Source organism: Pinus tabuliformis, chromosome 5_2 (assembly GCF_031772625.1).
Source record: "Pinus tabuliformis cultivar Carrire ecotype Pingquan chromosome 5_2, CPIR1, whole genome shotgun sequence".
Taxonomy (NCBI): Eukaryota; Viridiplantae; Streptophyta; class Pinopsida; order Pinales; family Pinaceae; genus Pinus; species Pinus tabuliformis.
In genome coordinates, this window is record NC_142306.1 from 747591852 (window position 1) to 747619344 (window position 27493).

The following is a 27493-nucleotide window of genomic DNA, read 5'->3' on the forward strand; positions in this document are numbered from 1 at the left end:
ATTACCAAATGAAGGCATGCTCAGGGGCATCTTTGTCTCTAGCTACAACTCTGAAACTGGTGTGATAGGTTGTGGCTCACACTCGCTTGATGTGGCTTTGAAGCTTGTAGGTGACCATCATTTCCACCCTTGTCAGATACAAGGTGAGATGATGGAGAAAACTCAACTGCAGGATTGTTCAATATTCTGGAACAAGTTCTGACATGTGATTGGAATATCTTCTTGGCTGTTGATGCCCATTGCCAAGAAGCGATCCATCCAAGATGAATCTTTGTTCTTGCAGGACGTTTGTTTCTGAAGCATCTGTGTGAAGAATGGGTGGTTTTATGACAATGCTTACATGGATGAAGATCAAAACAATGATCTTTCAAATGGCCAACTCGGTCATAATGTTGGCATTTCACAATCTGTTGTTGTTGCTGTTGCTGTGGAAGAGGGGCAGAATCTGAAACAGCTGGAGATGAACTGTCATGAAGGAATCCAACGCTCTGAAACTGAATGGGCTTTGAGTAGTTTGGAATATGAAAGGACACATCCTTGTCATATCCAAGACCAGTTCTATGCTTGTTGTGGACAAGTTGTTCCCAAGGTCTGATGGGCTTGGGAAGTGCAGAATGAACTTCTGCATCTGCATGTAACCTTGCTGCTTTATGGGATTCTGTTTCAATCTTCTGAATAGAGACAGGTTCAGAATGACTTCTCTATTTTAATTCTTCTTGTTGTAGTTGAGATTCGAGCTGCAAAAAATCAATTTTCCCTTGTGCATTTTGTAGACAGACCAGAATGTCTATAAGAGAAACTTTGTTGATTTTTAATGTATCATGAGTAGTAGACAATATCAGAGTTTTGAGGAACTCTAATACTTCATTGATTCTAGCCATTTTTTTTAATGTCAGAATTATACCTTAAAAACTTATCACAACTGCTACACAATGCAGAAAAGTAATACCCACTAGCAATATCCTTTATAAATGTGCAACATATGATCAGTGTGAAACTAGCAAGCACCAATTACGATCCATTACATAAAAATAAGAGTTTACTCATGACCAACACTTGTTCTGACAATACAACTGACTAAACTTTTCTCCACAAAAGATTACTTTTATTTGTCAAAACAATCATTGCCTTTATACAGCCCACCAAACTCTTATGCAGCAGTCGAATCAAAGAATCAATGCATATATATGTAGACAAAAACTATAATGAGTTTTAAATACAATGCCACACTGGGGCAACAACAACTACAAACTTGCTTGGATCCTTCAAATACTCCACTTTCAAAGAAGAAATGATGGCTATCAAAACTTAAACAACTATAGCACCATGTCTTGGACAGGACTTGAATGCTCATATATAAATGCTTTGACTAGGGTACAAAAAAATATTCTCTGATCTTGCCACTTCTTCAAAGAAAAAAATCTGCCCTCATATATCACACAGAATTTATGGAGAGCTAACAACACATATGCCAGAATGCAATATATAGATAGTCAACGATACCTCCAGTATTCTAATAAGAATGATGAATACAACAATGACCCACTTTTAGGAGCTACACACCAATGAAAGGATTATTCCACATGTTCATGCATGTATGAACGCACAGAGATGAACCGACCAGCTCATTGCTTTAACACACAACTTCTCTTGTGTAAGTCTTTTTGCTCTCCACGCCACTACGAAGCTATTCTGCGGTGCTTCTGATTCTCTAGGCTTTCACATCTATAGCTATTTGATCATATCGATCATGTTGAGGCATTTGCAAGATAAGATAGAAAATATATTCAATTTGTTAAACACAAATATTTCACACACAACCTCCATCATATGGTTGATATTCAAAATATATATCGACCAGAATATAACTCCAATTCCTAGTCAACACATGTTCTTAATAAAAATGATTTAATGTAGGTTCATTCAGTATTCCACCAGTGATCAACACTCCAACATCATCCATGGTCTTCCACCAAAAGCATAGCAACGTTTATGGGAACAGAAATATCAGATGCTTCTTGTCTAATGGTATTTTACCATTGCCCAGCAAATGATGGCAATGATTTACACATTCAGAACAAGAGACTGATGCGATGGCAAAATAGCAAATCAATGAAAGATAAAAATGAGACATCAATTGGCAAACGAATTTGCACAATTAGCTAGGCCTTTTCAGTCAAGCGTCACGTCTCAACCATGGGCTCAAGTCCTGATCCCTCGCCAAAAGCAATTTCGGTTTTTTTGTTGACTGGTGAACTGAATTAAACAAGATGTCCTTGATAACCTATGACATCAGTCCATGCACTTGCTCAACATTAATTTTTGAGCTGTCCTTTGTAATCTTTGCAAGTTGTGATTCCTCCTCCTTCTTCCTAGCGCCAAGAATGAACTTACACGTGAATACGCCAATTGACTTTCTGCTTGCTCTAGCTTCTTTGCAAGATCTGAAATTTGACCTACAACATAATCTCGATTCCCTAAGAGTGGCAAAGATGAAAGACTATTCACCAAATATTTATTCCATAAGAGGTCTAAGAGGTGAGAATCAAAGGATGATTTGAAGTATGTAATATCCAGAGCATAATACTGCTTGCAGTGAACACCAAAATCCTCAATTTTATTCAAAGGGATTGTTTGATACTCAGAGGAAGGCTCATCGGGAGGTTTGTATCCATCAGGGTATGTTCGAAAAGCACCAATGTCAACTTTTCCAGCAAATACAGTTCTTGTGGGGTCTATGGCTACTGCTAAGAAAGGTTCTTGAAACAGCTGATTAGAAACTTGTGTATGCACATCAATACCAGAAAGCCAGCGACCAAATTGAGGCTCAACTCAGCCACTCTCATGGCAGATGCTCGAAGCACTGTTGCAAAATCAATCTTGATGCTTTCTCCTGGAATCAAATATAAACTAAAATCAAAATGAAAATCATAGAGATCAAGGAACACATTCGTTCTTCTTGGTAGAAGCTTGTTTCTTCTTCGCGGCTTCGAGTTTCATCAGGGAAAGAGATTGATTGACCATCAAGCAGTGGTAGAGAGGAAGGATGGGTCTGAAACAAAATGGTAGACAAAGAATCAAGATAGATTTTCTATCAAGGGAAAGAGGTAGAGGACAAAGAATAATGGCAGTGGAGTTACGATGCAAAAACCTAAATTTGAAACCTGCGCTCTAGCTGTCAGTGATGTCAGTTTCTGCAATATGGGCAGAACAGGCAAACCATGTCAGGGTAGTGCATTATATGAAACAACGGATTATATCATGTCAGGGCAACACATTATATATGCATCAGGATTATATGTCAGGGCAGCACACTGTTATATGCAGGTAATTATAAAAAACTGGTCAGAGAAGAGCAGAGGGACAACGCTCTATATGTAAGGCAGAAAATAGCCAGAATAGGGAGTTACAAAGCAGAGGAAAGCCAAAAATGGTGCTGGAGAAATGACAGAGGTGGCAACTAGAATTTAGCTGAGAAAATATTCATAAGTGATGGCAGAAATGACCTGCACATACAAACCATAAAACAAATGGCTCAAAGTAATTATGCAGGGAAGAAATACACCTACTCTGATACCATGTTAAACACACACATGGTAGCAACATAATATGACAGATAAAACATGAGAATACAATTTTGTTAACAAATGATATATATTTATAGTACATGTTGTGACCTTTGGGTTCCACATCCCAAGGTCTCTTGGACTCCTTTTGTCTATTCGACTTCCATACTAACCCAGTGAGGATTAGGTGTCCAACAGATCTCAGTCAAGATGACTAGATTAGGTAAAGGATTTTAGGCTAGGTATGTTAGCTCGAAAGGTTTTGATTGAATTCGGTTGTGTTTTGTTGGATCAGATGGCGCTGGGCAATTTAGGTCTAGGAAATTAGGTCAGAAATGCAAGGTGTTCTATGGGGAAAGGTAGGAATAGGCTTTAGCACTTTAGGCTTAATGGTGTGAGGTGTTTAAGACTGATGAGGAGCTGAGGAGGGCACGTGACAATCATGGATCCTTCTCAAATAGTAGAAAACATGAAATATTGAATGATTTCCCAAGGCAGAGCACTGTTACAATGGATTCTACCTATCAAACTTGATAACATTCAATAAGAAGCAATGAAATGGATGATGGAATAAATAAAACATGTAATCAAATGATTACAAAAGAAGAAACTGTGCTAAAACTCCATACCACAGGGATCCCATAAAAGTAGCTGCAAATCCTATTAATCTCCTTGCCAAACTGCTTACAATGATTTACAATCAAGCTCTGAGCATCCAAGTGAGTCCAACCTCTACAAATGACTCAGAAAACACATGATATAGGCATCAAAACAACCCACTATAGAATCAGGGGTCGAATCCATGAGAAGATGATCTGATCTAACTGATACTAAACAAGGAATAGGAATATAGGCATTATCAACAACTTGCCTCCAAAAGTGAAAAAATGATTCATTTGATTTCAAACTAACTCCTAAAGCAATGAATATACCCTCTACAACGTTTTAACCATGATATCTACAAGCCATGACATCATTTACAATAGTAAATCATCCACCATGAGAGGGGATCCATGATCATAGTAAAAAACTGGAAAAATAGGCATCCTGAGCAAAATTTGCTCTACAGCAGCGCCTCTGGCTCAATGCGTAGTGCCATTTTTAGGTCCCTTTTGAATGCCTTACCGGCATCCAAATTGAGTCCATGATAGCTCATTGGAAAGGTCTTCAATTATATTTTCTAGAACTCCTAGAATTTCTGCACTGGGAGCTCATTTGACCCCTCACAGCTTGATTTTCCCAAGGCTGCTTCTGTGTGTCCAAAAAGTGGTAGAAAGGTCATTTTTAGGGTGTTTTTTTACCTTTTGGTGGACTAATTTTGCTCCCCAAATACTAAAAATTTCTAGGATGCATGTCCTCACTACCCTGAATCCAAAAATATAAGCCATTCCTCCATTGGATGCCCCTAGGAAAAGCGCAGCACTGGTGGCACTGTGCTTCTGGGCAGTTTTCCTGTGTATTAAAATTCAAAATTTACAAACGACAAAATTTGCCCAAAACTTGCCCAAAATTTGTGTGAAGCACACCATCATGTGCTTTGATGAGCCAAGGAAGCCTCAACCAACATTCTAAGTCTATCTTCCTCTTTCTTTCCATTCAAGGCCCGCCTTAACCTAGCTTTCAGCTTTTTGATTTCTTATGTTGCAAATCCTATTGCGAGTCCTGTAATGATGGGTCATGTGCCTTATCATCTGATTGTCTCTGTTGGCCTTCTGTAGCAGCTTCTCAAGGTGTTGATTGACTTTCTCAAGCCAAATCTCCCTATCATTATCAATCTCCTGCTTAATAGGGGTAAAAGTAACTTGTGCCTCTTTGCCACTTTATCATTTCATCTTGAGCATTTCTAACTCCATGAGGACTTTTTTGTCACTCAACTAATTTTTTCTTGCTCTAAGTATGTAATGACATACTTGGCCCTCTCCAAATTATTCGCCAAAGCTTGTATTTGAGCTTCCATTTCTTGTATGATGATGTCATTTATTGTTTTCCTCTCCTGAGCCTCTAAGTCAATGGTCTCAATGTCATGCTACTTAGGTTCATCAAGTTTTACCAACTCAAAGTCCCTTTCCTCCTCATCATCATCTGGCATCTTTTCCTTTCCCTTATGCAACTGTTGTACCTGTACTTGATATGTCGATGAAGAATGCAAGGTCCCTTCCACATTCCATGGAGCAAACACTTGCCTATTAGCTTCAAACAATCTCCTTATGCCTCTTTGATATGTCAAGTAGACTAGCACCTCAACAGTTCTTATCTCCTTGATCTCTTTCCCCGTTTCCACATGACTAGAAGGCCCACCTATTTCTTGAAACACTGATGGAGGAATATGAGGACCCTTAAACATGTCATGAGCAATAAATTTCTCCCAAGAGATGTTGAGGAGACTGAGATGATGAAGAACAATAATTTTGATCAAGGAGTAGTGTTAGATGGTGCTCATCTGTTGAGGGTATGGCTTCTTCTACACAAGGTAAGCCATTTTCTCCATGTTTTTGAACAAAAGGTATGGGAGGTTTAACATCTTCACCCTTGTAAAATGCATGAGGAGCCTGATGTGGTAAGTGTACAACCTGGAAAATCTACCCTCACAAGTGAAGTATTTAATGATGATTCTCATCAAGGGGACATACTTGTTCTCAAGAAATTTGAAAGGAAAAAGCCTCTTCACCTGATTTCTATACTGAGGTTTAATGTAAGGCTCATAATAATGTTCATCAAGATCTTAGGCCTTATACCACTTTTCACCAACATTTGGAATCTTGGTGGCATCTGAAATGATGGATGGTGACACTGTGAAAGTTTTCCCAGCAAGGGTCACTATTGTTTTGAAGATGAGCTACAAAGGGTCTAGTGAGCTCTGGTGAAATTGTACTCTCTCTACTTGTTCACAAAACTCATAGCATCCCTAATATCTAAAACATGAAACAACCAACTGAGAAGCCTGCAATTCCCTTAGGTTTGTTGGCTCTTCTCTTGTGATCTTGCCTCCCTTATGAGGTTTTTTGTGCTGCCTGGCTCTATCTATTAAATTGTCACTAGCTATGTTTTCCTCTTCATATTCATGATCTTCTCTATCCATGTTTACAAGATTTTTAGTTGCACACCTTTAGAAAGGGTTGAAGGGAATGAGTGGGAGTCTTTAGGATTGTAGGGATGTGTTTAGGGTAGATTTAGACAAAATATGAATTATGAGAGTGAGGGAAAGGGTTTTTAGGATGAGGGATATAATGAGGGGATATGGATGAGGGGATGGGTAATGATGTAAAAAGGGTTTTTAGTTCTAGTGATGGGTGATGGGAAACAAAGCAGTTAGGGTTTTGTAGAAGAAACTAGGGTTTGATTTTAAGTGTGAAGAAAATGTCTATAACTTTCATTGTGCAAGCTAAAAATAAAGTGGAGAAGGGAAACTTACTTGTAAAAGAGGAAATAGTAGAGAATTTGGTGAATTTTTTGGTGTTATGGATGATTTGGTGGCTTACTTCGCAACACCTTCGCCCAGATGTGCAGCGCCTAGTCCTACGCGCAGTGCCTTTGTAAATTTGAACTGTTGAAAATCACCAAGAGTGTAGCGCCCTACTCTACATGCATCTCCTTGTCCCCTTCGCGTAACACCTTCCTATTTTCTCTAGAAGTGCAACACCTTACAGCCTACGCGCAACACCTATTTTCTTCTACCCAAACTCACTTGAATTTTACATTTCGCTCTTACCTTTGGACTTCTTTGCTTGCAAGAAGAGCAAAATGACTTAGAAAATGGAATGTGAGGATTCATATATGAGTACAAATTTGATTTTTCACTTTATAAAAACCCATTTTCCAATGTTCCTTGTCTTTTTCAAAACTCTGTTTTTTAATGCCTTTTCTCATTGTGTCTTTACAGGTGGATAATGCTAAAACTGACTTGATTTTTGCAGTGCTTCTTTGTCATGCAGTGAGGAGAGGTGCTTAGATGCAGCTGGGATCCATTATTACATATAAAAACTTAAAATTACATAGGAAATATAAACAAACTCAAAATACTTTTTGAGGTGAAAATTACATTAAGTTACGAAAATAATATTTTCAGTAGGTTATGACTTCCAAGCCATCATGCTTGATTTATTGATCATCCTCATACCCTTGCTGAACTTTATTCACATTTAAAAATCAGTTTCTTGACCTTGGTAATGAAACCCTAGACCTAATGCAATCAAACCCTAGAACCTAATGAAATGGACTGCATATTTTTTATGAACCATGATTGAAGACAATTATTGAGGAAGATCAACAAATATAGTCCATGAGGGAAAAACTACATAGAACACAACCATCAGTGGATCCGTGACCTAATGGAATGATGCAACTTTGTCAGTATGGGACTCCTACTATGAAAATGCAAAAGAGCAAATTTTGATCCTTGATGGAAGTATTAAAAGACTGACACTAACATTGGCTACAATGGGGATGGTAGCTCCTTGGAGGTGCCAAGAACATCGTAGACCTAGTAGCCTTATCCATTGGGCATGGAGTAAGAAAAACTCAATCTGAAATACATGACTGAATACGGATGATTCAAAGACACAAATTGACTTTTACTCAACTAAAAAATGACTCGATACTAAAACACAACGAACAAATTGGAAAATATGCTCAAAATAGAGCTTATTCAATAAAACCTACTCTAATTGTTCCATTCATCACCTGATCAAGTGAAATGAAACAACCAATGCAACCAAGTAAGCATTTTGGCCGCTGTTTGAATTCTCCGTAAGTGCTTGTTTATGAGCAAGAAGAGAGAACTACTGAAATGCAACTCCCATGAAAACTTGTAAACAGATCCAAATTTTCCCAGATTGAATAATATGGATTCTCTATCTGACTTCAAAAATACTGCATAAGGATCTTGAAATTCATGTGCACTGGGACTTATCTCATGCAATGGATTACTTTTCTTCTCCTCATAGCATGAATGCAAACTTTCATCTGAGATTTGAGACAAAACTCCTGAAAATGAAAAAGAAACCGACTGCCGGATTGAGTTTGTATCAACACTTTTTTCAAAATCATAGTTAGCTAATGGAGAAGCACTTTGACTGTAGATATCATCCAACACATTAGCTATTGCATTGTGAAAAACTTGAAAAGACTATTACAACCCATTTTCTATTGGTTCCATGGAGATTGGATGATTTTCTACAGGCTGCTCATTTGAAGATATACTATGCAAAATTCCCTTTAAAAAATGAAATGATTCAAAGCATAATGGTACAGAATCATCTTGCATCATTTGATCATATGTTCCAACTTCCAAGTCTTCATCTGCAACCTAACATTCAATGGCATTCGGGGGCTGCAAATCTAGATATGAGAAGTATTGAACAAGGATTTCATTGCCCTCTAGATGGTCCAGATCAAAACTCATCGACGGTTGATTTCTGATTGCATGAAAGTTATATCTGATGAACTAAAACGAAGTAAAATAGAGAGGCAAAGATCCTTCACTTACTTTAGAATTTGCTGCACTTTCCTCCGCACTTCCATAGCTAATATGCAACGGCTGATCACCAAGTTGCTGAAAGTGAACTTCCTCCTTCCATAAACCAACTGCTGATTTGTCTGCAAGACTTGCTTCTGTTTGGAGAACATAATCATCATCATACTGATCAAACTTAGGCAAATCATTAGTATAAAACACATCATCAAGCATACATGTCAAATCAACAGATCTCTCTTCTCCAAGATTATCTATAAAACAATCATTTTCATATCTATGACAACTTGGATAAGAAATAAAATGTTTTGGATCAGCCACTTGTTCTTCTTCAATCAGTGAACCACGGTCTTGAACATCATACTCATTCCTTGTGGTGATCTTTTGCATCATCTCTTCCACTGCACTTAGCAAAATGTCAAGCTTTACCTCTAAAGACATTGATTCCTCTGGATCTATGTTCTTCCTCTCTTCTCCCTTCAACTTTGCCCTTCCGATCAGCAAATTATCCTCTACATCTACTGCACTATTCTGCATCTCTTCAAGCGTTGCAAGGTTCCTTTCCCTCAGCTGAAACTCCATTTCTGGATCAAAGGCTTCCGGGTAGTGTACGAGAGCGGATCTAGGAGGAGGTCTTATATTAATAGGCATCGAACAATAAACTTGTTTAAATCTGGTAGAAAATTGTTGTACTCTCTCCCCTGGTAGTATTTTCAGTTGATTATATTATTCTAGAATAAAGAAAGGGTTCTATCTGACCAACCACTTATCGAGGAAAACTTTGACGAACTGCTAGAAATCTGATATGTTCCCATCAGGCAGGGTTTTGAACCAAATCTTGACTTTGCATCACAAAGAAAGAGCAAAAAGCCTAATACTAACATCCTCTTCATCAACTTCGAAAAGGTCAAGAAAAGACTCAAAATTCAGTACATATCTCTCAGCAGTGATGTTGTCACATTCACCATCAAATCTTGGTAGATATAGGTAATGATTTTTAGGGAAAGCATGGTCTCTTGAGGCTCATCAATTTGAAGATGATCATCATAAGATTCGGAAGAAGGGTCTTGATCAAGATCAAAGGCATGTGAATAAGGTATAGGAATATGTACAGAAGGTGTAGAATCAATCTTGGTGTCTTGAGGCTCATCAGTTTGAAGACGGTCATCATAAGATTCGGAAGAAGGGTCTTGATCAAGATCAAATGCATGTGAATATTTTGTATTCGCAATCCCCAAAGGGAAAGAATCATATGTAGGTTGAGGATCTTTTCTCAAATATAGTATACTTTGTAAAACCTTCTTGACATTCTCGGGAAAATAGAAGAAATAATTTATAACAAAGAACCTAAAGTCTTCGATGAAATTCCAGCTTGAATACTTGATCTTTCCATATTGTCCTTTCATGTTTCTTTTGGTCAGGTTCATCCTCCAGTGGAGTCCTTGGATCTAATCTCGAAACTGATTTAGAGTTGCCAGGTGAATGATTTCAGCCTTTCGGTGTCTGATCATTGTCCACCATCAACAATCAGATCTAGATATGAACTTGATACATTTTGCTGAGGAACATAAAACTACGTTCCCCAGTATGGTCGCCACTATGTTATCACCTAGATTGACCTCAGGCTGAAGGGAGGCAATTCTAGGATAACCACAAACCAAGCTTAGCCTGGTAGCTAGCCCTACCAGGTTGAGAGAGGGATATCTCCGTAAGGATCTCAGTCAAGATGACTAGATCAGGTAAAGGATTTTAGGCTAGGTATAGTAGCTGAAAATGTTTTGATTGAATTCGTTGGTGTTTTGTTGGATTAGATGGAGCTGGGCAGTTTAGTTCTGGGAAATTAGGTTAGAAATGCAGGGTGTTCTATGGGGCAAGGTAGGCATAGGCTTTAGCACTTTAGGCTTAATGGTGTGAGGTGTTTAAGATTGATGAGGAGCTGAGTATGGCATGTGACAATCGTGGATCCTTTTCAAATAGTAGAAAACATGAAATATTGAATGATTTCCCAAGGCAGAGCACCGTTACTGTTATCACTAAAAAAGAAAAAAGGAAAAAAGCTCCAAAATTTTGGACAACTGGTATGGTTCCAAAGTTTTATGTTATTCTTGGTCAAGGTTTTTTTTTTTTTAAGAGTCTAAGTCATAGAGTGGAGTCTTGTTCACTAAATAAGGCCAACAATCTTGTTTTACTCACCATTGATCCCACATTATTTCAAAAGCGTCTTGTGTTAAGGCTATTTCAAAATTGACATGCGCTATGAAATTTCCTAGGAGTTTTCGTAGCACAAAACTCAGAAAATACACTATGTGCGCTATGAAATCAGGGATTCGTAGTTAGGAGTTTTCGTAGCGCAAAACCCAGAATTTGCACTAGATGCGCTATGAAATCGGGGATTCGTGCTGATTCATGCCAAATCTTGTCTAGCTGTCAAATCCATCAAAATCCGTTAATGTTTCATCATCAGGTGTCAGTCCATGAACCTTGCTTATCACATGTAGCCATCCACCCTCATCATTAGATTCATTAAGGGTTTTGTACGCACTCTTTTCAAATTTCAAAAAGGGTAAGGTAAGGTGAATTGGTCTTGGTCTTTTTCGTGTTCCTTTCATGCATAAGAGACAATTGGCAAGCTCAGGGACGACATTTACCAGATTTCTTTGAAAGCTCAAGTGAGGTAGTCCTCTCTTTCATCTCAAGCGAGGTAGTGTTCAAACTAGTTCAGTGCAGGTTTTTTCAAGTCTCCTTGCAGGGGTCTCGCATAAATGTCTAAAGAAAAGAAAAATCATAGATCAGGTCAGTGTCTTAGAGCTGAGCCTGAAGGTTTAGATGTTCTCACAAGGAACAGAGAGGTTGAAGATGCATTCAAATAGGTGGGCTACTGGAGGTTCTATGAAAAACTTTAGGGAGGTCACATTCAAGTAACCAAGGATTTTGCTTTCAATTTCACTGGTTTGAATTCAAAGGTTGGAGTGCTAGAAATACCAGTTTCTCTTGAGGTTATATCTACACTCACAGAGATTCCTAGAGGCCAGGAGAGATGGTTTAAGAACTTCAAATTTGACATGGCACCTTGCAAGGAATTTCTGAAGCTAGAATACATAGACTCGGACTTAACCAAACCAGTGCCTAGAAGCTTTGTAAAAGATTCATATGCCAGCTTACTTTCATGCATCCAAAGATATTTTACATGTGAAGGGAGATACCATAAGGTGTACTCTTACCATTTTAAGCTTCTATTACATCTCACTGGAAAAACATCTCTAGATCTTCCTTTTGTATCTGTTTCGTAGCTTAGGCAAGATGTTTGATAAGGTTCAATTGAAGAAAGAAGCTTGTGAAACCTCGTTGTTCCATCATGGTTTGATAAAATGAATTGTTTTACATGAGATTTAGAAGATAGGCAGAGAATGGTCTGATTTCTTGTTTATGACAGGCTTTAGAACCGAAACAGGCCTTAGCCCTAAGGCTAAGGAAATATCTTCACCAGTAGTAAGTCATCATAAGAAAGAAAGATCAAGCAGGTTTGTGAAATTGAAAGCCAAAAAGCAAGTGAAGGAGCCTATGACACCACTAGTGGTTCAAGATATCCCTCAAGAGTAACCAGAAGTCAGTTAGCCAAGGAGAAGGGGAAAACATGGATTAATAATGACAGCCGAGCTTCAAAGGAAAGTTTGAACAATCTCCTCCAAGCTATCGACATAAAAGAGTCACCTCTGGTCCAAGCAGATCTACTTGAACCTAGCAAGAACAAAACTAGAAAGGTTAAATTTTCCAAAAAGCTTCAATTTGATGACCAGGTCTTAGATTTTGTGCTCAAACCAAGAAGATCTGTGACAAGGCATTCAAGAAGAGTACAAGAGGCACCGCCTAAAGTAAGTGAGATAGGGGAGGTAGCATAATTACATGAAGAACCTGTTGCTCCATCAGAAACATCATTACAATTGCACAGAGATGACAGAGGTAAAGCAATTATTACTCAACAAGAGGAATATAGCTTTGAGGAGGTTAAAAAGAATTTGGTGTCTAAAAATCTTGAGATTGCCCACCTCAAGGAAAGAGCAAGAAAACATACGGTTGAAAAGGAAAATTTCCAAAGAGCAAAGGCTAGTTGGGAAGATGGGAAAGTTCCAAGGTATGAAATAGTGAGACAAGAAAATTGAGAACTAAAAATCTGGATGCTAAAAAGATAGGTTGAAGACTTAAAGGTTTAGCTGAATGAAACAGAGGAATAGCCTCAACATAAATGAACCTAACAGTAAGTGAAGAAATTTTAACTCAATTTTGATGTGAAAAATTACTTTTTGAAGATTGAAGGTTTATACTTGGATGGATAATATTAGTTTTGTTCAATCCCTTAGCATGTAGAGAAGTTATTAAGAAAAACGAAATCACAAGAAACGACAAAAACTATGCTCTTGAAACTGCTAAAAATGACATATAATGCACAGCAGTTTCGTAGCGCGCTACGAAACTGCTGAAGATGCCAGTTTTGTTTTTGAATCCATTTTGAAATAAAAAGGGGGAACTTTATGAAAAATGCTACTGTAGAAGACACAAAAGGGCCACCTAAGAAGTTTTGAATACTAAGCAAAGGCAAATTCAAAGAATAAGAAGCATTTAATATCTCCAAACTCTGCGCTACGAAAACAACAATTATTTCGTAGCTCAGACAGCTGTCATGCTTCAACCAACACCTAAGGGGTTTTGTCTTAGCACGAGTATTTGAGCAGGATCTTGGGACTAATTCAAGGCATCACATGCTATAAAAGGGGATAAGATGGTTAGCAGTATTCGAGGAACCACTTTGGAGACTAAAGCAGAAAAAACAGGGGTAGTTTTCCTAATATCCAGGGACAGTTGAAGACAAGTAATCAAAGGCCAGTACGAAGTTTAAAGTCAGCACTCAATCCAAAGATGAAGAGGGATAGATGTCAAGGAATGAGTTAGTTTCATAGTTAAAGTTGTTGCCAACATAGATAAGGAGTTACACTCCTAGTCAAATTAGGTCTCTAAGACTGTTAGTTTACAGTCAGTTGTAATTAATAGTTTGTTTAAAGTTCAATAGGTGTCAAGTCTAGAGAAATTTGAATTCCCCTCTTGCTGGAGCAAGGAATTCAAACTTGTAAGGAAACTCTATATATGACACGGGTTGTAATGCATTAGTGGTTGGAAATTTTCAGAAAAAATACTCATATTGTGTTACTGTACCTGATTATGTTTTTATGAATACAGACTTTGGCTTTACTTCTCAGGATTCAGAAAGAGTTCAATGGTGGCTTGTTTATGTTTGTCTTTATTTCTTTATTTGCAGTAGTACAAATGTATGATATTTAGAACTCAATGGCAATGCTCTAACTTCCTTCATGCATCTGTAAACTGTGTTTCCTACATGTTCCTATGTGTTAACTGATATATTTAACTTTGATGCCCTGACTTCCATGTTTAGCTAAATTTGTTGTCATACAAAGCATTTTCTAACTCCATAAGCCCAATGGATATTTAATGACTATGTTTCAACCATTCACACTTCTTCATTTGTTTCATAGAGTTAGTCATCTAATCCATTATCAAAATCTCTAATCTATTGAGAGAGCCCTCTCAGGTTGAGGAGGCTAAGCCTCAGCCAAAAGTTGGTTTGAAACAGTTACCCAAAGTCTTCCTGATCAGCAGCCTATCAGGTTTAGGTTTTGAGATAACAGTTATAATGGATTCTAACTATCAAACTTGATAACATCAATAAGAATAAATGAAATGGATGCTGGCATACATAAAGCATGTAATCAAATGATTACAAAAGAAGAAATTGTGCTAAAACTCCATACCATAGGGATCCCATCAAAATAGCTGCAAATCCTATTAATCTCCTTGCCAAACTGCTTACAATGATTTACAATCAAGATCTGAGCATCCAAGTGAGTCCAACCTCTACAAATGACTCATAAAACACATGATATAGGCATCAAAACAACCCACTCTAGCCTTAGGGGTCGAATCCATGAGAAGAGGAGCTGATCTAACTGATACTAAACAAGGAACATGAATATAGGCATTATCAACAACTTGCTTCCAAAAGTGAAAAACTGATTCATTTGACTTCAAACTAACTCCTAAAGCAATGAATCTACCCTCTACAACTTTTTAACCATTATATTTACAAGCCATGACATCATTTACAATAGTAAATCATCCACCATAAGAGAGAATCCATGATCATAGTCAAAAACTGGAAAAATAGGCATCCTGAGCAACATTTTCTCTATGCACAGCGCCGGTGGCTCAACGCGTACATTGGCCCTTGCCGAACATGAAGAGAAATCAAAACACTACCTCTGCATTGAAGAATCCAAATTCATTGCTAGGGTTGATCATTTCCACTACAAGGAACTTAGGGATGCAATCAAAATCGAAAGGCATGCTAGTAACCTTAATAGGGATGATGGGTGGAAATTAAGTAAACGCTCGATTCCAACCCTCTCATCATGACTCCTCCTCTCCTTTTTTCTCCTTTCTCCCTCCATCTCCTCCTAAGTTTCTTCTTTCCTCTTCTAGTCTTATCCCCTAGTTTCCTCTTTGATTATCTTTATCTTCATTCGTCTAATATGATCAGCTTATTATATCTTTTTTAACATCCTTTTTTTATTTAATCTTGATTTCATTTTGCGCTGAATAATATTCTTAGCTATTAATATTTCATTTCATATTTAGGGTTATCTTTGCTTTCCTCCTATTTAAGGACAAGTTTTCCTCTAATTAGGAATAATGATATTAAATGGACAACATTAATAAATTATTCTTATTAGTGAAATTGATAATATCAATAATTTTATCACTAAAATATAGTGAAATAATTTTTGTTTTAGTATTTATTTATAAATTTTTTTTAATTATTGTTAAAATATATTTTTAATTTTGGATTATTCCTAATAGTTAGTTTTCAACCGAATTTATTTTAATAAGTCAAATTATATTATATAAATTAACTATTACCATATAAATTGTTATCATTAAATTATTATTTTATAATATCGAAATTAAATAGTTAATTATCACACAACAACTAGTTTTTAGCTAAATTTTGAATTATTAAATAGATAATCCCTTACCACTTTTCTTAAAATAATATTTTACCAACAGCTAGTTTCCAACGGAAAACTCTGGGCAATGATGCATCCATGCTATTTATTCCTTTAGACCGATTGATTTCTCACCTTGTCTTGAGGACGAACCACATTATTTGGTTCGAAATGTTGACCAAATCCTAACGATGTGATTAATCCAAAAGATTTATAACTAAAACATGCATTTGACATGCCAAAATTTGCTTTCACATACAACAACATCATTGTCCCCAGCTGACTAGACTTTGATTTACTGCCAGGTCCAAAGAGAGGGGTGGTGGAAGCAAATTTTAGGATTTTGAATAATGTATCAATGATATGAGCATCATCCCCTAGCTCATCATTATGGAATGAATCTAACAACAATACCTACATGGCAGTCATATCCTATACGTAGTCATCCATACCAACCTCTATTTGATTTCCTCCATTTCCAACTTGTAATGAAGAACTACTATCGTTGTATTCATTCTTATTTGGTGAATATGGAAGTAGTGGATATTGAATAGGTGGTTGATTCAATCATTATTTGTATGATTCCTCTCCAATTCTTGCTCTTAATGCATCCTTCGCTCGATTTAACATTGTAGTGGGGTGCACTAGATGATGGTAGGTGGGTTGCTCATCATCACTAGAATCCTAATTTCAAAGAATATTGAACATCATTAGTACGATATAAATGATATTAGTAACCACATTAATTCAATTGGTTTGTTTAAATTACATTATACTAAACAATTATTACCATCGTTGTTACATGTCATTTTGTCGCATTGAGAAAATGACCATTGATTTGAATCTTTCGCTATCCATAAATGTGTCCAAGGTATTCCCCTGAAAAGTTAAAATCAAAAATATCCCAAAGAAGGTGAAATTACTAGATCCCATGGTTCACAACCCTGATTTTGGCTTCATGTGCAGTTCCCTAGTCAATCTTTGTGCATACGCAGAGATGTCCATTAGTAACTGCATATAAGTGCGCTCTATCTTACATTGTGGCATGTGCACCTAACTTAACGAATGTAAAATAAAAAGTAACTTCTAGAAGCATTGTTGGTTGTATCTATCCCAACCAACAAGCTTCGAATATGTGCCTATTCAACCCTGATCCCTCCCGTCATGGAGAAAAATCCTTTCTTTTTGGAACCCCTATCCCACTATTAGTGCATCTCATCCCTTGGAGAATGGATCCCAAACTTCCCATTCTTGACCTATAAAGCTAAGACATGTCTAAGGATTGGAAGAGGATTGTTGGAAGTAGGTTTATGCTATTGGAATAAGGTTGGAAGGATATTCATTCAAGGAGAAGGTTGGAGATTATTGGAGGGGACTTGCAACATCAAGGATTCAAGGTTGTAATTTTATTCTCCATTTTTATTAATATAAAGGCAATTGTTCTTTCTCAATTATCTCTTTATTGTTATAAATTGTAGGATTCCTTGATCACCTACATAGGCTTTGAATGCATATTGATCCATTTTGGTTTATTATTAGGCTCATTAGTCCATTTATCTTTTATGCTATATGTTGGATGCTTTGATCTTGTGTATGTTTCCATATATGCAAATCTCCTTCAAGACATCTCAAAGAAGCTGCAAGAAGTGATGGAAAGATCTCTAAAGAATCGAGGAGAAGTAGATGGTCGAAAGATCTGAACATGACTTCATCATGCATTTCGATTTAAACGGTACGTGGCTTCTATCATACTATTAGTTTCGGTCAATTATATTCTAGAGAAAGGTAGCATTCTTGGTTATTGTTGGGCTAATTTATTGACTAAATTAACACAAGTATTTAATTATCAATTCGGGTTTGTAAAACTTGGAGGAAAATCCACTGTATATGGACATCAAATATAATCAAGTTTAGAAGATAAAATTTGAATATTTAAAGAAGTACATATTACAAATATAAACCTATTTTAACAATTTCTAATTCATTTATGTAATATATGAGGGAAGAGGCTCCTAACTTAGGAGAACCAGGTTGTCTTTCCCTACAATACTACTTTCATGAAGATAAATCTAAGAGCACTAATTAACAATGGCTTATGATGCAGAAGATGTAAAAGAAGAGGCTCCTAACTAAGGAGGTCCAGATTGTCCTTCTTCACAATCCTACTATATCACAATCACCATTGCTTCAAACCAGAAATGCATAAATAACTTCAAATAAGAAAAGGAGAATGAAATTCAGTTTTAGTTCAAGATCAAATAGAAGGGAAATTTAACTTAAATTCCTTTGTGTCCCTTCATATCTAGATTAGAATTAAACCAATATTCATTTAGCAATCATCACACATCTAAATACATTTGAAACAAAAACTAGTCTATGAAAACTATGAAAATTGAACCAAGAAGTGTACTTAGCTTGGTGTGGGGGCCCTCCACCCTTGCCTTACACACTTGAAGAAATTTCAGCTACAGCAACTTTAGTAAATCAACCAAGTATGAACAACAAATTGGAATGAAACAAGTTCTTCAAATTAGCTACCAACTCCAATCATACAAAAGTTACATACAAATTCCATTACAAAAGCCATCAAAGTCTTGGCTTTAAATAGAGGTTTAATGAAACAAACTGATCTATATTATCTCTAACACCCATATCTACTCATATCCACCTATCTAAGTCGAACTCATCCAATTCATCCCAAGAAATATGGTCAATCCCATAAAATCTCAAAACTGCCCCATTTCCTAGGGATTTTCTAGTGACTAGTCATGTTTGACCAGCCTTGACCGGGCCTAATAAAGCTTGTTCTGGCCGAACCAAGTGGAGTTAGCTTAGTCCTAGTTCCCAAGCTGTCCATCCATGCATCAAACTCGAGCCCAAGTGTCCTGCAAATATTTCATCCACATAGCTATTACGGGAATTTCTGATTCAGTCCAAAATTACACTTGAAACTCAATTTTCATAAAAACTTCTAGAAATTGCAAAATTAAATTTAAACACCTGAATATGCATAAAATACATCAAAATGAGATGGATGTGATGGAAAATGGATGGAAAATATAAGGATTAAGTAGGTTTCCCTAAGCAAAAATAGACCAAAACTGAGGGCCAACAGTTATTTGTTACTAGGTTTCTCTGAAGTCTAGGGAGATCAATCTTTTCTGCAAGAGGGATAAGTCCACATAAAAATTTTGTGACTCCGTTGGGGACTCATATCACTCTACATTATTTTCCTTGTTTGACCTTTTGAACCTTCTGTAGAATCCCTCTCTCAATGTTTGGAAATTTTAAAAATCTCGATTTTAGGTTTTATTTGACTTGTTTTTTTTTTTTTCCAAAATTCCCCACTGTGAGAACTTTAGCTTTAGGCACAGAGTGCACTCCTGCACAATTTTCTCTTTGCAACAACACATATGCACATTGTATTGTTCTATGACCTGCACATATACCCGGAATTCTTGAAAATTTAAGTTTTCTCCTCATCAAGTCCAGGAATTTTGATTTTTCCTGTCTAATTACACTTGTTTGTACCTTCAATAAATCTCCATCAACTTGATTTTTTTTTTTTGAATTTCATTTTTGAGAAATTCTTAAGTTGATTTCCTTTGGTCATTACTCAAAGGTTTGTCTCAGTTTCTTAACAATTTTTGCATGTTTTTTCTTTCATTTTCCCTCCTCATTCCGGGGGGGGCGCTGAATTGTGTCTGAGTGTTAATTGCCATTGAGTGTCTTTAATTTTGATCTTCAGAATTTTCACCCAATTTCCTTTACTTACACTCGATTTATTCTTTAGTTACATTGGTGAAGGAAAGTAGTCTTGCTTTTCTTTCGCTGATTTTCAATTGTCTTGTGTTTGTTTTGAAGAATTCTCTTGCATAGATTTCATTTGCATGGTTAGAATTCTCATTTCATCATATGAATGGAAATTGTGCATATTTTACATTTTTATAGTTGTTATGAAATCAACTCAAAAAATAGAAGAAAAGATAGAGCAACGACTTCAAAATTAGCCTCTTCGAGAGGAAAACCTCCTTTACATTACATAAATGAATAATTCTTGGATGCTACAAATGACAAGACATCCTTTATATATATAGGAGTCTAAGGGGTCAAAATATAGTCAAAGCCGACATGAAAACTATAATTTAAGGGCACGATAATAACAATAATGGGCTTCTATGGGGAACAATAATAACAATATGGGGACAACATGGGCACAAAAATAACAATAAGGGATACAATGACAATAATAATAAAGGAATACACTAGTATTATAGGGATGTAACATGCCCCTCTTCTTCATAAAAGTGTTGTCCTCAACACTTGAGTAGTTCTGGATGCTTATGTATAAAATTCTCATCATCCCATCTGAAATCTTCAGTGGGTAAGTTATTCTACTTGATGAGATAATATAAAATTTATCGATTTCGTAGCTGTCGAGTTCTTGTTTCTACGACTGCTTGAGTTTCCAATATTATTTTTCCTTCCTCCTCAAGTTCTAGCAATATTGTTTGAACTTAGAGCTTGTCACCTATAACCTTCTTTAAGCATGAAACATGGAAAATTGGGTGCACTGGGGAAGTTATAGGAAGCTCCAATTTGTATGCCATAGTACCATTATTTTGCAACACCTTGTACGAGCCATAATACTTTCGTGATAATTTATCATCCTTCTTAGCTTGGTTGAGGGACATTTTCTTGTATTGTTGTAGTTGTAGAAATATCCAGTCGACTACGCCAAAACTTCTTTTGCTGCAATGTTGATTTGCCTATTGTTTTTCTATTTTGTGCCAATGTGAGGTTATCCTTTAAGAGTTGGAGAACTTGTTGTTGACGCTTGATGTGATCTTCCATTGCTTGAACCTTAGAATTTTCTATTAAATATGATGTGATGGATGGTGGATGATATCCATAAAGTGCCATAAATGGGGTCATTTTTGCTACAGTATGGAAGGAAGTGTTATACCACCATTCATCTAGAGGAAACAATTTGACCCATTGTGTATGTTTATCAGATACAAAGCAATAAAGATATCCTTCCAAACATTTGTTCACTATCTCAGTTTGCCCATCAGATTGAGGATGATAAGATGATCTATGAGTTAACTGAGTACCCATACAAGAAGATAATTCTATCCAAAAATTTCCAGTGAAAATGGGATCTCTGTCACTTACAATAATTTCTGGGTTTCCATGGAGCTTTTGAATTGTTTCCATAAATGCAGTAGAAACTGTACTAGATTTAAAGGGATGAGATAATGCACAAAAGTGTGCATACTTGGTAAGTCTATCAACTACCACCATGATGATTCTCTTTCCTTTAGGCTTGGGTAAACCTGTGATAAAATCCATTGAAACATCCTCCCAACATTGACTTGGAATGGATAAAGGTTGTAATAGACCTGGGGTCATAATTGTTTCAACTTTATTTTGTTGGAAAACCAAACATTCTGCCACAAACTTTTGAATATTAGATTTAAGGCCACCCCAAAAAAATTCCTTCTTAACCTTGTGGTAAGTTTTTAAAAATCTCGAGTGCCCTCCTAAGGGAGAGGTGTGGAATTCCATGCCAATCTTTTGTTTGAGTTGGGAATTCTTACACAGTTGTCAGTGATCTTTTTACCATAACGAATCATTTTTCCAGCTAAATGTATCAAATGTACTGGGGTCTTGCTGTAACTTTTGAATGAGTGCCCACACTTCTTCATCATTCTTCCATTCATCCCTTGCTTCATTTATCCAATCTGGTTGGATAATAGAAATGGCGCAAAGAAATGCTTCCACATCCTCATCCTTTCTTGAGAGTGCATCTGCAACAATGTTTTTCTTCCCTTTTTTTAGATGATTTCAAAGTCATAACCCAAGATATTTGTGACCCATTTTTGATCCTCTTTTGAAGATAAGATTTGTTCTAAAAATTATTTATGATTATCATGATCTATTTTTATTTTGAAGTGTATTCCCATTAGGTAAGGTCACCATTTCTTAAGTGCATGTAGTATTGCCAACATTATCTTCTTATAAATAGCTTTGTGCAAATACTTTCCTTTGATTAGACGACTTTTGAGCAATGGGTGTTTCTTCTTGCACTAAAACAACCCCAATTCCATTTCCTGAAGCATCACATTCCACAATAAAGGTTTTTTTGAAGTCTGGCGTAGCTAAGGCTAGTGCTTGGCGCATTGCCTCTTAAGATGTTCAAAGGCTTTCATTGCTTTTGGAGTCCAAGAAAATGCATCTTTCGTGAGTAATGTTGTTAGAGGCGCTGCTATTCTCCCATAATTCTTAACAAACTTGCGATAATACCCTGTCAACTTGAGGAATCTTCGCAGATGCTTTATGGATGTTGGGATTTTCCATTCCTTAATGGCATTATTTTTTCTAGGGTCTACCTTAACACCTTCATGAGATACAATATGACTCAAATATTCCACCTCTTGTACTCCAAAGAAACATTTGGAGGGCTTTGCATATAATTATTTCTCCTCCAATAGTTTGAGCACTCTATCAACATGTTGAACATGATCTTTCCAAGACTGTATATTAGTATATCATCAAAAAAATACTAACACAAATTTTCTAAGGAAGGTTTGAAAATGGAATTTACCAAACCTTGAATGTAGAAGGTGCATTGGTAAGGCCAAAAGGCATGACCAAAAATTCATAATGACCATCATAAGTTCTAAATGTTGTTTTCGAAATGTCTTCAATCTTCATTCTGATTTGATGATATCTTGAAAGAAGGTCCAACTTGGTGAAGTAAATTGCTCCATGAAATTCATCCAATAATTAATCAATGACAGGAATGGGAAATTTATCTTTAATAGTGAGCTTGTTGATCTCCCTATAATTCGAACACATGTGCCATGATCCATCCTTTTCGTGCACCAATACTACTGGAGTAGAGAAAGAACTTTAGATAGGTTGAATTATACAAGCCTCTAGCATTTCTCCAACCATACGTTCAATTTCACTCTTATGGGCATAAGGATATATGTAAGGCCTGATGTTTGGAGGAACACTTCCTCGAATCAAATGAATATCATGATCATGATCACAAATAGGTGGGAGGCCTTTGGGAGTCTCAAATACCTTGGAATGATTGGCCAATACTTTTTAGAGATTTGGAGAAATAGATGATTTCGATGTGGGAAACTCTAGTGAACATAATTGTGCAATTACGTCACGTTGTTATTTCTTTAGAAGCTTTGTCATGCCATTAGAGCTGATTATCTTCCTTGGTTTCCCTATGATATCCATTAATTCAACTTCCTTTCATTTTGAAAAAAAATTCAAGAAAAGTTCTTGAAAATTAAAAGCTATCGTACCTGAAGATTGTATCCATTGGACTCTTAGTACAACATAAGCACGACCCCCTGGAATGGAAAGCAGTGGAATATATTCAACACATAGTCTCCCATGGATAGCTTGATATTATGGGAATTTCTAGAGAAATTTATGGTTCTTCCATTTGCAACCATCACTTGACACTCCGTTGTTGGATATAGGAAGAAATTAAATTCCTTTGTTATCTTACAATAAATAAAATTATGGGTACTTCTCGAATCAATCAACACTATTATCTTTTTCTTCTTGATATGTCCTTATATCTTGATGGTTTGAGGAGTGGTTATCCCAGCCAATGTATTACAAGATATGAGTAGATTCATTTCTTCTTTCTCTAGGATTTTTTTCTCGTGTGTATCCTCTTCTTTTGATGTTTCTTATTCATTTTCTTCTGCGTCTTCACAATCTATGTAAAATAATTTCTTCTCAGCACACTTCTGACCTTTAGTGTATTTTCTATCACAGCTGTAACAAAAGCCCTTTTGCTCTTTTTTCTTCCAATTGTTGTGGTGTCAACCTTGTAGGTTGCGGAATGCTATGGGCAACAACACTTCCATCTTTATAGTTGTGATTGGTAGGCTTCCTTGTTTCCATAACTTTTTTCAAATTTTCTTGCCAACCTAAATGCTTTCTCCAATGAATAAGGTTCCCAAAGGCAAACCTCATGTTGGATGTTATCCTTTAATGTCCCTATGAACACATCAGTCCTATGGTCCTCTAGAATATCTTTTACCCTTATATTCAATTTTTGGAATTCCTCAATGTGCTCCACCATTGAAACTTTTTTTTTAGATTTATCAATTATCTAAAAAGGTGTTTCTTTTTGTATCCTCATAATTTTCTATCATTTATTCCATAAAAATTTCGCAAGTCACAATTTTTTTACCAGAGAAAAGCCATTGATATCATACAAACTGATTGGATTCCAAATATAAAGTTGCAATGTGTACCTTTTGCGTGTTTTCCACATTATGGAGATCTAAATATTGCTCCATCTGTAGTATCCATGTTACGGGATCCTTACCATCAAACTTCCTCATATTGATCTTTGGAACATGGTGGGTTTTCAATCCAACGTTAGAGTCTATGAAATCACAATTAACATTTTTTTTTCTCATCATGAGTTTCATTTACTTCCCTTTCGCCATTAGTAAGCATTTCTTGCAACAACTTTGTCAAATATATCTTCAAATATTCCATGTTCAGATCCATCCTAGCTTCCATGCCATCCATCTTAGCTTCCATGCCATCCATCTTAGATTCCAAACCATTCATCTTAGCTTCCATGCCATTTTTTAAACCATCCATCTTATCTTCCATGCCTTTCTTTAAACCATCCATCTTAGCTTCTGTTACCTTTTGTGAGAGTGAAATTTGTTGCACTTGGTCTCGTAATTTTGATATATCATGTTGTATTTCTTCCCCTTCTTCATGAGTCATGCTAGAGCTTTTAGGTTGCTTACTAGGTTTTTCCATTTTCTTTCTTCGGGGCATCAATTAATGATAATTATGCTTCACTATGTCCTTTGAATTCCTTCAATCTATTTTTTCAAAACAAACTTATGCAAAATTTTAAAAAGACTACATCAAGCTTTTTCACAAAGCGAGATGATCCAGGTCTCTGAAACTTAGGGCCAGATGCCACAAGAGAGTTGAAGGAAACTATCTCCCTCGATAAGCTTGATTCATGCGTCGACTCAGCCATGATTGGTTGTCCGACCAACAAAGAGCTGAGCGTAGCACTCAATGAATCAACAGAAACCGAGAGTAGGAAAGGAAGGAGAAAATTGCAAAACATAGGAGCTGACAACCCAATCTAGCAACGATTGGAATTATAAGCTCGGGAAGTAGGCGAGTCGAAGACACTCGTTGTTCTACCTGCCTTGTTTTGATAACGACATATCATTTTTAAAGAATATTATAAATTTAGTTAATTCTTATATTTTTTTTTAGCAACTTAAGATGTACATTGAAGTAAGTGTTTCAATGTTTATTTTGGATGGATGCCTGCCAAAATTTACCAAACATTTAATTTAGGCATAGTCTAACTAATAGATGAAATAACTTTCTTGATCGCAATATGACAATACAATTTGTTGCGAGATTATGATTTCTTGTTATGTAAAATATACTTTTGAATGCATAAATGGATTCAACACCTTGAAAAACCAGTAAGGAACTTGATCTTTGTAGATTAAACAACTTAAACTTATGTTTTTTAAAAATATGTACAGTGTTTTGGACAAAATTGATGAGGAAAAATGATCGAGAAATGGTCATTTTGTCTATTAGTTAGACTAATCGTTTAATTTATATGGTTGCACTATTTAATAACAAGTCTACTTTTCCATCATTTTTAGATAAATATAGATACTTTAATGTAAAAAATAAATAAATAAAAATATTAATGCAAAATATGAAATGAAATGTAAACATTGAAAAACATCGAACTTGCTAACTAGGTTTGGAGAAAATATAAGAACAAACAAATTGTCCATCATTTTTAGATAAATATAGATACTTTAATTTTCTCTCAGGAGCCCCAAGGGATAGCTCAATTGGTCGAGTCCCTTTTGCTAAGTACCTTGCCAATTGGGAGGTCACGAGGTGAAATATCCTCGATGCCCTTGGGGTTAGGCTCGCCCAGAAAAGCTGACGTACCTTGCCAATTGGGAGGTCACGGGGTGAAATCTCCTCGACGCCCTTGGGGTTAGGCTTGCCCAGAAAAGCTGACGGGTAGATCCCTTCGGGTGGATCTGCTCAGATTATTTCCCATGGAAAAAAAAAATATAGATACTTTAATGTAAAAAACAAATAAATAAAAATATTAATGCAAAATATGAAATGAAATGTAAACATTGAAAAACATCGAACTTGCTAACTAGGTTTGGAGAAAATATAAGAACAAACAAAATATGCATGTTTGTTTTGGAGTTGAGTTTTCATGATTTTATTTAATTATCAATAATTTTTATCTAGATGGTAGGGATTTAACCAAATATTCTTAGTAGTATACATAAATCAAAGGTTGAGATTTAACTCAAAGTAGTTATGCCTTTTTTTCTCTTTTAATAAAATTGATTAATTAAAAAAAATATCATATGAATGAGTGTCATATGAAGTGAGTAGTTTTTTGGACATGTGGTATTGATAAGCCATGGTATTGGCTCATGGTATTGTAACAAAGTCTATTTACAGATTAAAAATCTCCAAAATAAAATGGAGGTAAATATATATAGATAAGAATCTTGTTCCATGTTTTTTCATATATATATATATATATATATGTTTAACATATATATTAATTCTTTAACAATAGTAATAATAAAAGTGATAATTTAGTTTTATAATTTTTTAAATTTTAACCATATCAAATGTATTATGAAATGTTTTGATACTTATTATGAATTAACATTTAACATTTATCTAAATTTAATTTATATAGTTTTATAAGTAGTAATTGTTTTTTAATATTTTTATATAATAATCTATCTTAAAATTATTACTATTAATTATATCTTTAATATCTGCCAGTGTTCAAGTTCTTCATCTGAATTTGAGGCGTAGGAGATATCCCTGTCCCACACATTTCGTCCATCAGCTGTGGGATTGAACCAATCTTCATCTCACATTGTTATCTTGTATATCTGATCCAAGTCATCGTCACTTTCTACATAGTCGCAGACAGGTTCTGTATAACGCACTCCTTCTGCAGGGTCTAGTGGTACTATAACCCTGAGCGACTTCTTCTCAAATGACATCTTATGCTTCTTCAAGTTTATTACCCTGTTCATATCAATAGCCTAATAAATCCTTAGCAACGTATGGTAGGGGTTATTGTCATCCACTATTTCAATGACCTCAAAGTTAGCCAGCACACTCCCGCCCTCAATGTCCACCGTTACACCATATAAGCACCCCATCGGAATAATCTTATGCTGGTTTTCCATGCGCAACTGAATAGGAGACCATTGCAGCGCAGGTATCCCCATCCTTCCCCATGTCTTCTTAGGTAATACATTCACATCAGATCCCAT

General features: G+C 36.0%; 1 pseudogene; it reads right to left on the minus strand.

Annotated features, from left to right (window-relative positions):
• Positions 1 to 2183: 2183 nt before the first annotated feature.
• LOC149161398 (COP9 signalosome complex subunit 5 pseudogene) lies at positions 2184 to 27493 on the minus strand (annotated as a pseudogene).